The following is a 10,930-nucleotide window of genomic DNA, read 5'->3' as shown; positions in this document are numbered from 1 at the left end:
CTATTCTCTCTCAAAGAGAGAGAGAACTGTGAAAACTCCAGCCATGCAAAGGATCAGAGAATGGGAAAGTAAAGAACAGCACATTGGTAACAAAAGAGGAAGTTGGAAAAGAGAACTTCACAATATAATCTTTTTTTAAAAAGAGAATCTCATGGTTTTACAACATATAACAGTATGGCTTTCCCCATGGGCTCAGGAGCCTGGGCCTAAGCCAGCCTTGATTACAGGACAAGCCCCATGTGGGTTGAGTCAGGTGCTCCCCATATAAAAAGAGCAGGCAGCAGCGGTGAAAGGGGAAGTATAGGAGACTACAGTTGTATTTTTAGGGAGTAAGAAGGCTCTTGCAGTTAGGGGAAAAGCTGAAGAAGCAGGAGTGGGCAAAAGCTCTCCAGGTGAGGGGAGCCTGTGAGAGACCTTGTTGTGGCAGGAGAGAGCCCATGAAGGCCAACTGGGTTAGTTTTGATTTGTGTTATTTTGGGTTAATCAAGAGAGATGCTAAACTGGGCTTGAAATTTCAAGAGTCAATATGTACTAGAGGACTCAATAAACTGGACTCTAGTAGGGGACTTATCTGAACTACTTTTCTGAAGTGTTTGTGAGGGGGCCCTGAAGAGAGGGAAAGCAGAATAGAGGTAGGGGGCTATGGTGTGATACCTGCCCAGGAGGAGACACTTGGGTGGTGGCTGCCTGCGCTATATGGTTAGTGGTGACTTTTGGTGAGGGTGGTTATGATTCATGATTTTTGAACTCTGGTGTGTGGCAATGCTGGAAAGGTTAAGATACAGCTGATTGGTGGGGGCAGCTGATGATAGGATCAGAACCACTGGGAACTTGGCAAATGTGAAAAGGGAGCAGCACACTGGGTAACAAATAGGTCTTGCATAAGAGACCTATATTGAGGGCTTTTTCCAACTCTGAATTTGTGCTTTGATGCCAGTTTGAACATAGTGACTACTCTGATATATCTTAGGAAGATAAAAATTTTTCTTTTATTTTTTTTTTAAGTTCTTGTGATAGAAACATCTATAATTATTGGGATTTATATAGCCACGTTCCTCAGCCTTTTCATACTTCCTTACAGGGAGCCTATGAAATATATTGAATGTGAGGAGGTGTTTTTTGTTTGTTTGTTTGTTTGTTTCCCCCCCCCCAGCATAACATTATTTATCTGACTAGTATGTGCTAGTAGATAAGTTTTCCTATCATAACCTTCTTTTTAGTTTTACAAGGCTCTATATTATTCCAAACTGTTTCTTTTTTAATCCTTTTTGTTTTTAGACTTTTTCCTATCACAGATTATGGGTTTTCCTGGATGATTTTTAACGCTTCTTTATATTACAATGTTAAGTCAATGTTAATATGTTCACAAGGGAAAGTCCATCAATAATTTGACATGCAGGAAATAGAGAGGAAAACTTTGTAATAAGAGTGATATTCAAAACTCATAAGTCTTTTAAGGACCTGACATATTTCATCAGATTGTATAGTATCGTAATGTGGAGTTATTCCTCTCATAGTAAAACACTCTTATGAGAGAGGTGGCAGAATCTGGCCCTGAATATAAAAATCACTGTCTAAGTTCAGAGGCATAATTTGCACTTCTAACTACTGTAAAAATGTAAGTAGGTGGCTGTGTGCTGATGCCTGCTTGCTTGTTTTCATACTCCTGTTTTGGGTATTTAATAAACCTTACTTTATCTCCTGCAGAAACCAGTCAAGCCTTCACAGCTTGCATGTGCAAGTCAGGCTCAGCTTTGTGAGAATGTCTTTAGTTTTTATGTTAAAAACTAAATGATCCTTGAGAAAAGTAGTCAAGTTAAATATTTTGAAGACTTACCATAGCCATTGTGTAAAGAACTAGCAGTCTCTGATGAGCAGATGCTTTCACAAATGATAACATGACTCTTGAGGTTCAACCCAGCCCAGTAAGGGTAGTCACTGCCTGTCCTGCAGCATAGAGTGCCTTAAGTGCTCCATTGCCAGGGCTGGCTCCAGGAACCAGCTAAAGAACCAGGTGCTTGGGGCGGCCAATACCAACGGGTGGCACTCCAGCTGCTATTGGGGCAGCACAGCCGGGTCTTCAGCAGCGGGTCCCTCAGTCCCTCTCGGAGCTAAGGACCTGCCACTGAACTGCTGCTGAAGAGGGGAGCAGCGCGATTGTACTGCTGCAGCTTTTTTTTTTTTGTCACCGCTTGGGGCGGCGGAAAACCTGGAGCCGGCCCTAGCCATTGCTGTAGCTCATGGCCCGGATGCCAACAGCCATCAGACAAGCATGCAGTTCTTTGAGTGTCTGTATGCTGTGCACACTGTTTGTTTAAGCACTTTATCCCCAGCTGCCTGCCTCCACCACCCCAGTACCACCTTGCTCTCAGTCAGTCGTGCTTACTACTTGCAGGGTGACCCCCAGCACACCCCCAGTCCCAACTCTCACTAAAATTGTCTCTGCCCTGACGTGTCTAGTACTCTCCTGGTGCACTCCAGGAAGTTAGGTCCATTGCTCCTTTAAACAGACAAAAGCACAGTTCACACTTTAACAGGAGCTAACAATCACTTCAATTCAAACACAGCACTGGGTTGGCTTCGATTTAAAAGTGAAACACATTTGTTTAATCAAAAAGTGTGTGGCTTTATATGAGTTTGAGTACAAGGGATAAAGACCAAAACATTGTTATAAGCAAACAAAAATAAAAATATGCTTTCTAATGGCTAAGAGCAACTTCCAAAGCTACAGTCTTTGGGAAGAAATTTACCTTGAACAATCTTTCATCCATGTCTGATTTATTTATTTTCTCATCCTGACCTTCCACAGAAAGACACAGTGCTGGCTTTCCTTGTCTCCTTAGGTGAAAGATGAAGTCTGTCTCTTATCTCCCCAAAGGTATGTCTTTGTCTCTAGCTTGCTTCTTGCTTGCATATATAAACCTGTCCCTGGAAATTTCCACTACTTGCATCCAAAGAAGTGGGTATTCACCCACCAAAGCTCATGCTGCAAAACGTCTGTTAGTCTATAAGGTGCCACAGGATTCTTTGCTGCTTCTACAGAACCAGACTAACACGGCTACCCCTCTGATACTAGTCAGGAAGGACTCCTGGGAATTCAGTCGCCTGAGTCTCATTGGGATGCAGGAGCCATATTAATTCTCTTACTCTGATCCTGAACTTGAAACCCCCACTGGTTTAGCTTGATGGCTGTTTACAGCTAATGAAAATTGAGGTAAACCCACATTCTTTTGTCTAGGACACACCTGTTTACCACCTTTACCTCTGGTCTTATGTTCTAGTAACATCATACAGACGGAATTCATAACTTCACAAAACCAGTGGTACTAGAACATTTTTTTCATAGTGGGGGTGCTGAAGGCAGAAACTATGTACTTCGCTTACTATTTCAAGCGAGGGGGTATGGCAGCACCCCTAGTTCCAGCACCTATGCATACAACATTAACACATGCATTTTATAATCTTAATGATCAGTGTGTTATCTCTCATATACCTCATAAGACCTAGTTTGTACAGGTTAGAGAAGTGTGTGAATACATTGGTGTCGGTCACATTTTGCCTAATTCACAGGCTGAAAAATGCATAGCAAGATTGTTCCCACTCTCCAGCCACCTAGCCAATACAATAGGTTAAATCCCAAAATCAAATATTCATGAGTCCTGGCTAGACAGTGAATTGAGGCCTCTAATTTATAACTGTATAATCCCCACACTCCCATCAAACATCGGCGCACACATTCTCACTTCCCCTCTTTGTTCTCTTCCCCCCACCCCCAAAGAATGATGGACATTGCAAATGACACATTGCTGATTAATATAATAATTTAACAATGCCATGCTCCAGTTTGCTCTATTACTTTTGTCTTTCTTGCAAACACAGTATTCCCTTTCTGATATTGACCAAGTGCATTAAAAGGGGTCCTATTTATTGACAAACTACAAATGTTGATGAAAGTTGTATATGAGTAACTGAGCTGACAGTGTCAAGTATTCCATAAATAATGATAAATAGTGCACAACTAAAATTTCTAATTTTATTAGAAGGCTTGACCAAGAAAGAACACTCACTTAAGATTGGATAAATGAGTATAAAGGAATTAGACTTTGCTTAAACAGCACCTGGCTACAAAAACATGAGCCTGTGTTCCTTTAGCAATTTAGCTAAGAAAAAAAACTTTTTTTTTTTATAGAGCAAGATCAGTGACAGTAATTTGGCCTTTTTTGCATTTTAAAATAAATCCAGTTTCTCTCTAGCCCCTTTTGCTTACATTCAAATGCAAATTTACTCTTAGAAACAGTCATTCTGCTTCATGAGGGCTCAGTGAGCAAATTCTTATTGGGATAAACCCCAAAGCCCTTAGTAAGTTCAACTCAGTCCCATGGACTGAGTTAATCAGCAGAGGTTTTGGCTAAAAAACCAAGTGTTAGATATACAAGCTGTCTTAGTACGGTGGACTATGATGTGTTTGCAGCCTTTGGTAGGAGTGGATGGTGCTGCTCTTTGACTAAATTTTTCTTGTTGAGAGATTCCAAAGGGTAACACTGGCCAATTGCTTTTATGCCCTAAGGATCCATTATCGTCGCTCCCAGTCAATATGGATGTGAGGCATATCACTCTGCTACAGTTTAAAATAACAATTTAGGGACTTTTTCAAAACTGCATGCACACAAGTGGGCACACTTGTGCATGCTGCTAACTTGGTCACACCTTAATGGGCATGTTGGAATTTAAATGAGCAATGTGCAGGAGGTTAGACTAGATCATGATGGTTCCGTCTGATCTTAAAGTCTGAGTCAAAATGGTAATTTTGCTTAAATAAGGATTGTTTAATTAGTCAAAATTCAGATTTATTGACCTGACCCAGTGACTAGGTCAAAGCTCTGAATATTTCCAAAACAAGCTAATTATTGAATTAGGAGACATAATTTACTTATCACCAATGTTTCTAATTTCAAGAACTGGTTTTATTGCTTTATAAAATAGTGGTTTCAATTATAGCAGATGACTGAGATTTTTTTCAAAGTTTAGTTTCTGTATTTCTCTCCAGCATATGCTGCAACTGTATCCACAAAATGTCTCTTACCTTCACTTCCCTGCAGTGTGTGAGGGAGGGGGGCATTTTCAAAACAGGAAGCCATCTTGAAACTTGTGGTTGTATCACCAATTTTGGTCCCAAGGGGGCCATCAGTGTGACCAGGCTAGGAAGCTGTGAGCACCACATCATGATGGCAAGGATTAACCAGAAGCAGTTGGAGCCAGTTTTTCTTCCTATGAGTATTCCAGGAAAGGTGAGTCCCTGCTAGGGGACCACCATCCAAGTTTGCCATGGAAGAAGGCAAATATCAATGAGTTTGAGCTTTTGTTCTAGTTAGGTTGTTCCTCTTCTTGAACAAGATAGGAACAGGATGGATTTGGTCAGGAATGAACAAGTTCATCCTGAAGCAAGAAGGAAATGGAAGACTTGTGGGGGTTTTGTTTTTGTTTTGTTCAGCCTGCCTGACAGTTTTACCTTCACTAAAAAGGAATGCATCCAGGAATGTGGTGGCTACATGGAAGAGGAATTAATTTTGGGAGGGAAGGAGAGTGAAGAGACCTAATTTCACTGCTGCATTGTTACACAGCCTGGTACTGGAATTCCAAAGGACAACACCATGACATATGTCATAAAGTCAGATTTGTCTATACATGGGTGGGGAGCTTATTTTATCAGATTACCTAGGGCCTTCTTAAAACGTGAGTTTGGTAGCTGGAGGTTTCAGTCCCATGGGCTTCTAAGCTCCTTGGCTGAAACACAGCTGTGCAGAAGCAAAGCTAAAGCAGGGCTCCTCTTCTGCACAGCTTCAGAGCTTTGCCAACTGTAATTGGAAACTTCTCATTTATCCAAGTCAGTGCCATGCTGAAGGACATAACTCCAAGTTAATAGTGTTGCTTTGGTTTACCAGAGAATAGAAAACCTAGAACTGCTTTATATTGTATACCCCAAAACATCTTCTGCATGCAGGACTGTACAGTTACTTTCACTATGTTGGACATTGTTCTTGTTTTGACGGACTCATTTCTTTTAAATGTTAATTTTGTATATTTTAAAGCATTCACATGCCTAGAAAGTCTGTTACTTTGCCAAATGGGGAATGATGGAGGGCTAGTATGGTGTTAGACATGTCTATGCTATGCTCTGTAGTGGCTCTTGGCTGGGTGAACAGATCTGCTAAATCTATTTGTATAGAGGCTTGATAATGAGCTGCGCTGACCTCAACAGTAGCAAGGAAGGGGAGGGTGGGGAATGAAGCTAGCCACTTCAGCATGGAACCTTTTCTTGGACAAAATGTTACAACAAATAAAAATACTCCTTGGGGCCAAGCTGTCTGAACTCTGTGCACAATGTCTGTGCTGGGAAAAGTAAACCCAAGCTCACGTAATTAGTAGGCAAAGTCTGCCAGTTGCTAACAAATCTGCAATTAATATATTGTATTGCAGTTAAACCCTGCAGCAGAGAAACCACACAATAACACCCTTTGACACGCCAATAATGAAAACAGGTTTACCTTAATAGGTTCATCAGTGCAGCATTGTTCATTAGACACTGGGGAACAGATCTACTTCCACTAATGGAGTTGTTTATCAGGCCTTCACAGGCAGATACGAACCAATGGTGCAAAAAAGCTCACTCACACTGTGTACCAATAGCATATACGCTGCATTCATCCCTGCTCATCTTTCAACCTGTACACTCTGGGAAGGACGCTTGGAATGCACCTTCCTCTCATGTGCATCTCCCCTTTTTCAGCCTGGAACAAGAAATAGGACACGAGGAGCAGGGAATTATTGTAGGTACTGTGGGCTGCTCCTCCCTTCAAGGAAAGACTCTTTGGCAATAAGCTGCAATCTCAGGATAACTAGCCACTGAAACAAATTACCAAGGGCTGTGATGAATTCTCCATCACTTGTAGTCTCTAAATCAGAACTGGATATTTCTAAAAGAGATGGTGTAGTGTAACCACTCGCTGTAGCCTTAATACAGGAATTATTTGGTTAAAATAACTTGGTGTGTATCATCTAGGAGGTCAGACTAGGTGATCCTACTGGTCCGTTGTGGTCTAAAAAGCTGTGGTAGAACCCCATTGCTCCTGGGGCCTCTTATTCAGCAGTGGCCACCCCTATTTCCTTCCTGGGCTGCCACTCCTCCATTAGGCCCCATTTCACAGTTCAAGAAATCTTGCTTAAACCCATTCTACACCTCAGACCCCATCACTTGCCTCACAAATCTCATGTGTGCTGTGATTGAATAGGTGGTTCTACGTGTACAACGTGTACACACTCTGGTCAATAGCCTGCAATTACTGGCTCATGGACACACTCTGTATGGGGATCTAATTTTGCTGTCAGGACATGCAGCTAGTACATTCCAAACTGAGGACAACAGGGAAAGTATTTAACTTAAATCATGGTGCTTAGGTCTCAGTGATCCTGTATGGATACAAACCCCTTGGGACAATGGATGAGGTCAACCTTAGAATAAAACTGGTCTTCCTACCCTTTTGTAAGGAGGGAAAAAGGCAGGAGCAATGAAAAATCACCAAACACAAAAAAGAGAGCAGCCGGGTAAGTAGGAGGGGTTTAAATAAAGAATCATACAGGTGAGTTGATAGAGGCCTCCATATTCCAGCCCCCACATCAGACCCTAGACCAAATGTCCTCTAGACAACCCTAGGCACTCTGACCCCAGTCCAAAAAATGCCCTGGAGTGGTGAGGAAACATGGACATGCATGTAGGCTTTATTTTGTATGATTGTACACTTCTGCTTTATATGATTGAAAAAGGAAATAAGTTAGACACATTTTGCACAGACTTCTGTGTTTGAATGTTTGACCCCCTATTATGGAATGCGGTAGTAGTCCACCCACAACCTATATGTAAAGTCAGGGGAAAGCTAACAGAAGGTGGGTTGATTGGGGGTGGGGGCGCTTCAAAACAGGTCTCCTTTGGAATAGAACTGGTCACTCTGCCACCATAAAGGTTGGAGATAGCTGCATGACTGATCTCTGCTTCATCCACTCGTATTTCTGGCTTAGTCTATGCTTAGGAAACTAACCGGCCTCACTATATCACTCAGGGCTGTGCAAAATTTCATGAGGTGAGTGCTGTGGTTAGGGCAACCTAACACCCACAGTAGCTGTCGCAATGTCCATGGAAGAATTCTATCAACCCAGCTACTGCACCTGTGAGGACTGGATTAACTACACTGGTGAGGAAGGAACCCCTCAAAACATCTACATTGCTGTAGCAGCTGCAGTGAAGACAAATGCAGACCAAGTCCACTGAGCCTTCATGTGCTTCCTCAAACTGCACTTCTTCCAAAATACTTATTAGCCCTAAAAGTGGCTGCAGATGTAGTGTTAACTATCAAATGACTCATACAAACTATGCCAAATTCAAATTAAGTATAAAAGCAAATAAAATATGCCTCTGTCATAACACTACTCTAAAAACAAAAGATGTGACTTCCTTAACATCCCATCTTGCTTACCTTGTTTTTTCACCTCCTTTTGCCTTTTTCTAGTTATCGAAACTATAAGCTTTAATGGGCAAAAACCTTGTCTTCTTAACTATCTGTAAAGTGCCTAGCTCAGCTATGCAAATTAACCTAGGGATAACTTTCTTACCTTATACTCCACTCTGCATCTGTACTGTGCAGCACAAAGTCTACAAAAATAAATGAAAGTGAAATGCAATGCTGTCAGCTAGTTAGCCTGAAAAGGGGGGGAATTTTTTTTTAAGGCACCTAGCCTAACAGTCACCCTTCAGAGCAGCCCCCTGTATTTTTTTCCCCCTCCCTGGTCCACCAAGGGCACCCACTCTGTGCTCTTGGTTCCTCAACTGTCACTTCTCTTTGGTGGAGATTTGCTATTAGTAGTTTATTATTTAATTTCAACACCTTAAATAGTAAGCCCTGGGTTTTAGAGCTGGTTGAGAAATAGTTTTTTTTTCCTGGTGACTGTGTTCCAAAATACTTAGGAAACACTTAACACTTCCTTGCAGTCAGCTTTATTGGTACAGTCAAAGGGGTGGAGTAGTCCAGAAAGAGGCTCTGCATTTTGTCACTGCACCAGTGGCCAGCTGGCGAAGAGAGCAATTTTTGTCTTTATCTGCAAGATTTGGGCTTAGTGGGTTATACGGAGTTTAATGTTAGATTAAGTAAACAGCACAGCAAGGACTGGAAACTGCCACTGATACTCTATGCACTCTTTTGTCGTCATTTCCAACATGCAGCAGTGCTTCTCTCAAAATGTTAGCAATAGCATCTCCTTTCCCCATGCAGCAGTAGCAGAGTGTTCAATAGCAGCAGCCAACAGTACTGGCAACATGATTTGTGCAAAAATAACACTTAATGTTTTTATTGGTGATTAATTTATTCTATAAGTGCACTAAGGAATATGCTATTGCTTTCTCTAAACAAATCAAAACTGATCAGTGCTGCAGGTTCTCTTGCACCCTTTTAAATCAAATGCAAAAAAGTCACTAAATCAACTGTCAGCTGGGGGAAAGAAGTTGTTGCAGCAGCAGGAAGGATTCTATGTTATAAATGCTGAGCTATCGGTATTTCTATTATAAAATATATGATGTCTGTTTGCCTTACAATTACTATATTCTCCTAACTCTTGTCTCATGTATCCTCACACACAAACACACGGAGATTAATTTTGCTAAGAAATTTAGGATACTTTGTTTTCATGCCCTTCACTTTTGGAGGTGGGATGGGAGAAGACCAACGTGCTAAGCATGCTGAATCTTTATCGCCTGATGCTTTTTCATTGAACTGTTCTATGCAGCTTTTCTCTCCCAACTGCGTAGCAGAAAAACATACGCCTGGAATTCTTTGTTCTTTTAAGTAGGTTATCAGTTTAGGAGGCTAAAATGATTAAGACGTCTCTACTTGTGATACAGGCCTCTCAGCTAGCCTGGTGTAAGGCTTCAGATTTAAAAATATTATTAAAGCTAATGTTAAAATTAGATAATACAGAGGTTGAGAAGAGTTTCTGTACATCTCAGTATAGTGCTTAGATTATCCACTAATACAAAGATTGTTTGTTTAAAAACCTATAGGATACATAATCTGCAATAACCCAAATTTAGATAAATGTAATGATACAGTTTAGATATTAGAATCTGATTACTCGGGTACATAACACATGAAAAGTTATACAGAGAGTTGGTTGTAGAAAGCAAATATAGGAATGAGTGTAGATCGGGGGTGGCCAATCTGTGGCTCTGAAGCCACATGCGGCTCTTCAGAAGTTAATATGCGGCTCCTTGTATAGGCACCAACTCCGGGGCTGGAGCTACAGGCACCAACTTTCCAATGTGCCGGGGGCTGCTCACTGCTCAACCTCTGGCTCTGCCACAGGCCCTGCCCCCATTCCCTACCCTGAGTCTGCTGCTCCCTCGCTCCTTCCCCTCCCACCTCCCCGAGCCTCCTGCATGCCACAAAACAGCTGATTGGGAGATGCAGGGAGGGAGGGAGAGGTGCTGATGGGTGGAGCTGCCAGTGGGTGGGAGGTGCTGGGAGCAGGATGGAGGAGCTGACTGGGGGAGGGCTGCTGATGTATTACTGTGGCTCTTTGGTAATGTACATTGGTAAATTCTGGCTCCTTAGGCTCAGGTTTGCCACCCCTATGTAGGTTTTCCCTCAGTAACTGAGCATTTAGGATGGGTTGTCTCTTAGTAGATATAATCCATCAGAGAAGTATTTCAGTTACTTTCTGACTTTGCTTCTCATTGGCAGATTCCATATTATGTCAGGGCTCCTTTATCACAGCAGAGTGATACTGACCTTCTCAATACTTTTTCCAATTCAGTCGCACCTTTCCATTTGAAAGCCACTCTTCTTTTGCTCTTTCTGACAATATGATGATCATCTTCCCCCAATCT

The 10,930-nt window shown here is 41.9% G+C and overlaps 1 long non-coding RNA gene across 1 annotated transcript; it reads left to right on the top strand.

The window, feature by feature from the left end:
• The first annotated feature begins 309 nt into the window (after nucleotides 1–309).
• Nucleotides 310–8,410, top strand: LOC120406733. The gene is made up of 3 exons (XR_005599536.1): nucleotides 310–452; nucleotides 2,810–2,878; nucleotides 8,115–8,410. It is a non-coding gene; the product is annotated as an uncharacterized LOC120406733 (long non-coding RNA).
• The last annotated feature ends 2,520 nt before the right edge of the window (nucleotides 8,411–10,930 follow it).

Source organism: Mauremys reevesii, linkage group 5 (genome assembly GCF_016161935.1).
Source record: "Mauremys reevesii isolate NIE-2019 linkage group 5, ASM1616193v1, whole genome shotgun sequence".
Lineage (NCBI taxonomy): Eukaryota > Metazoa > Chordata > Testudines > Geoemydidae > Mauremys > Mauremys reevesii.
This window is presented reverse-complemented; position numbering and strand designations above follow the sequence as displayed.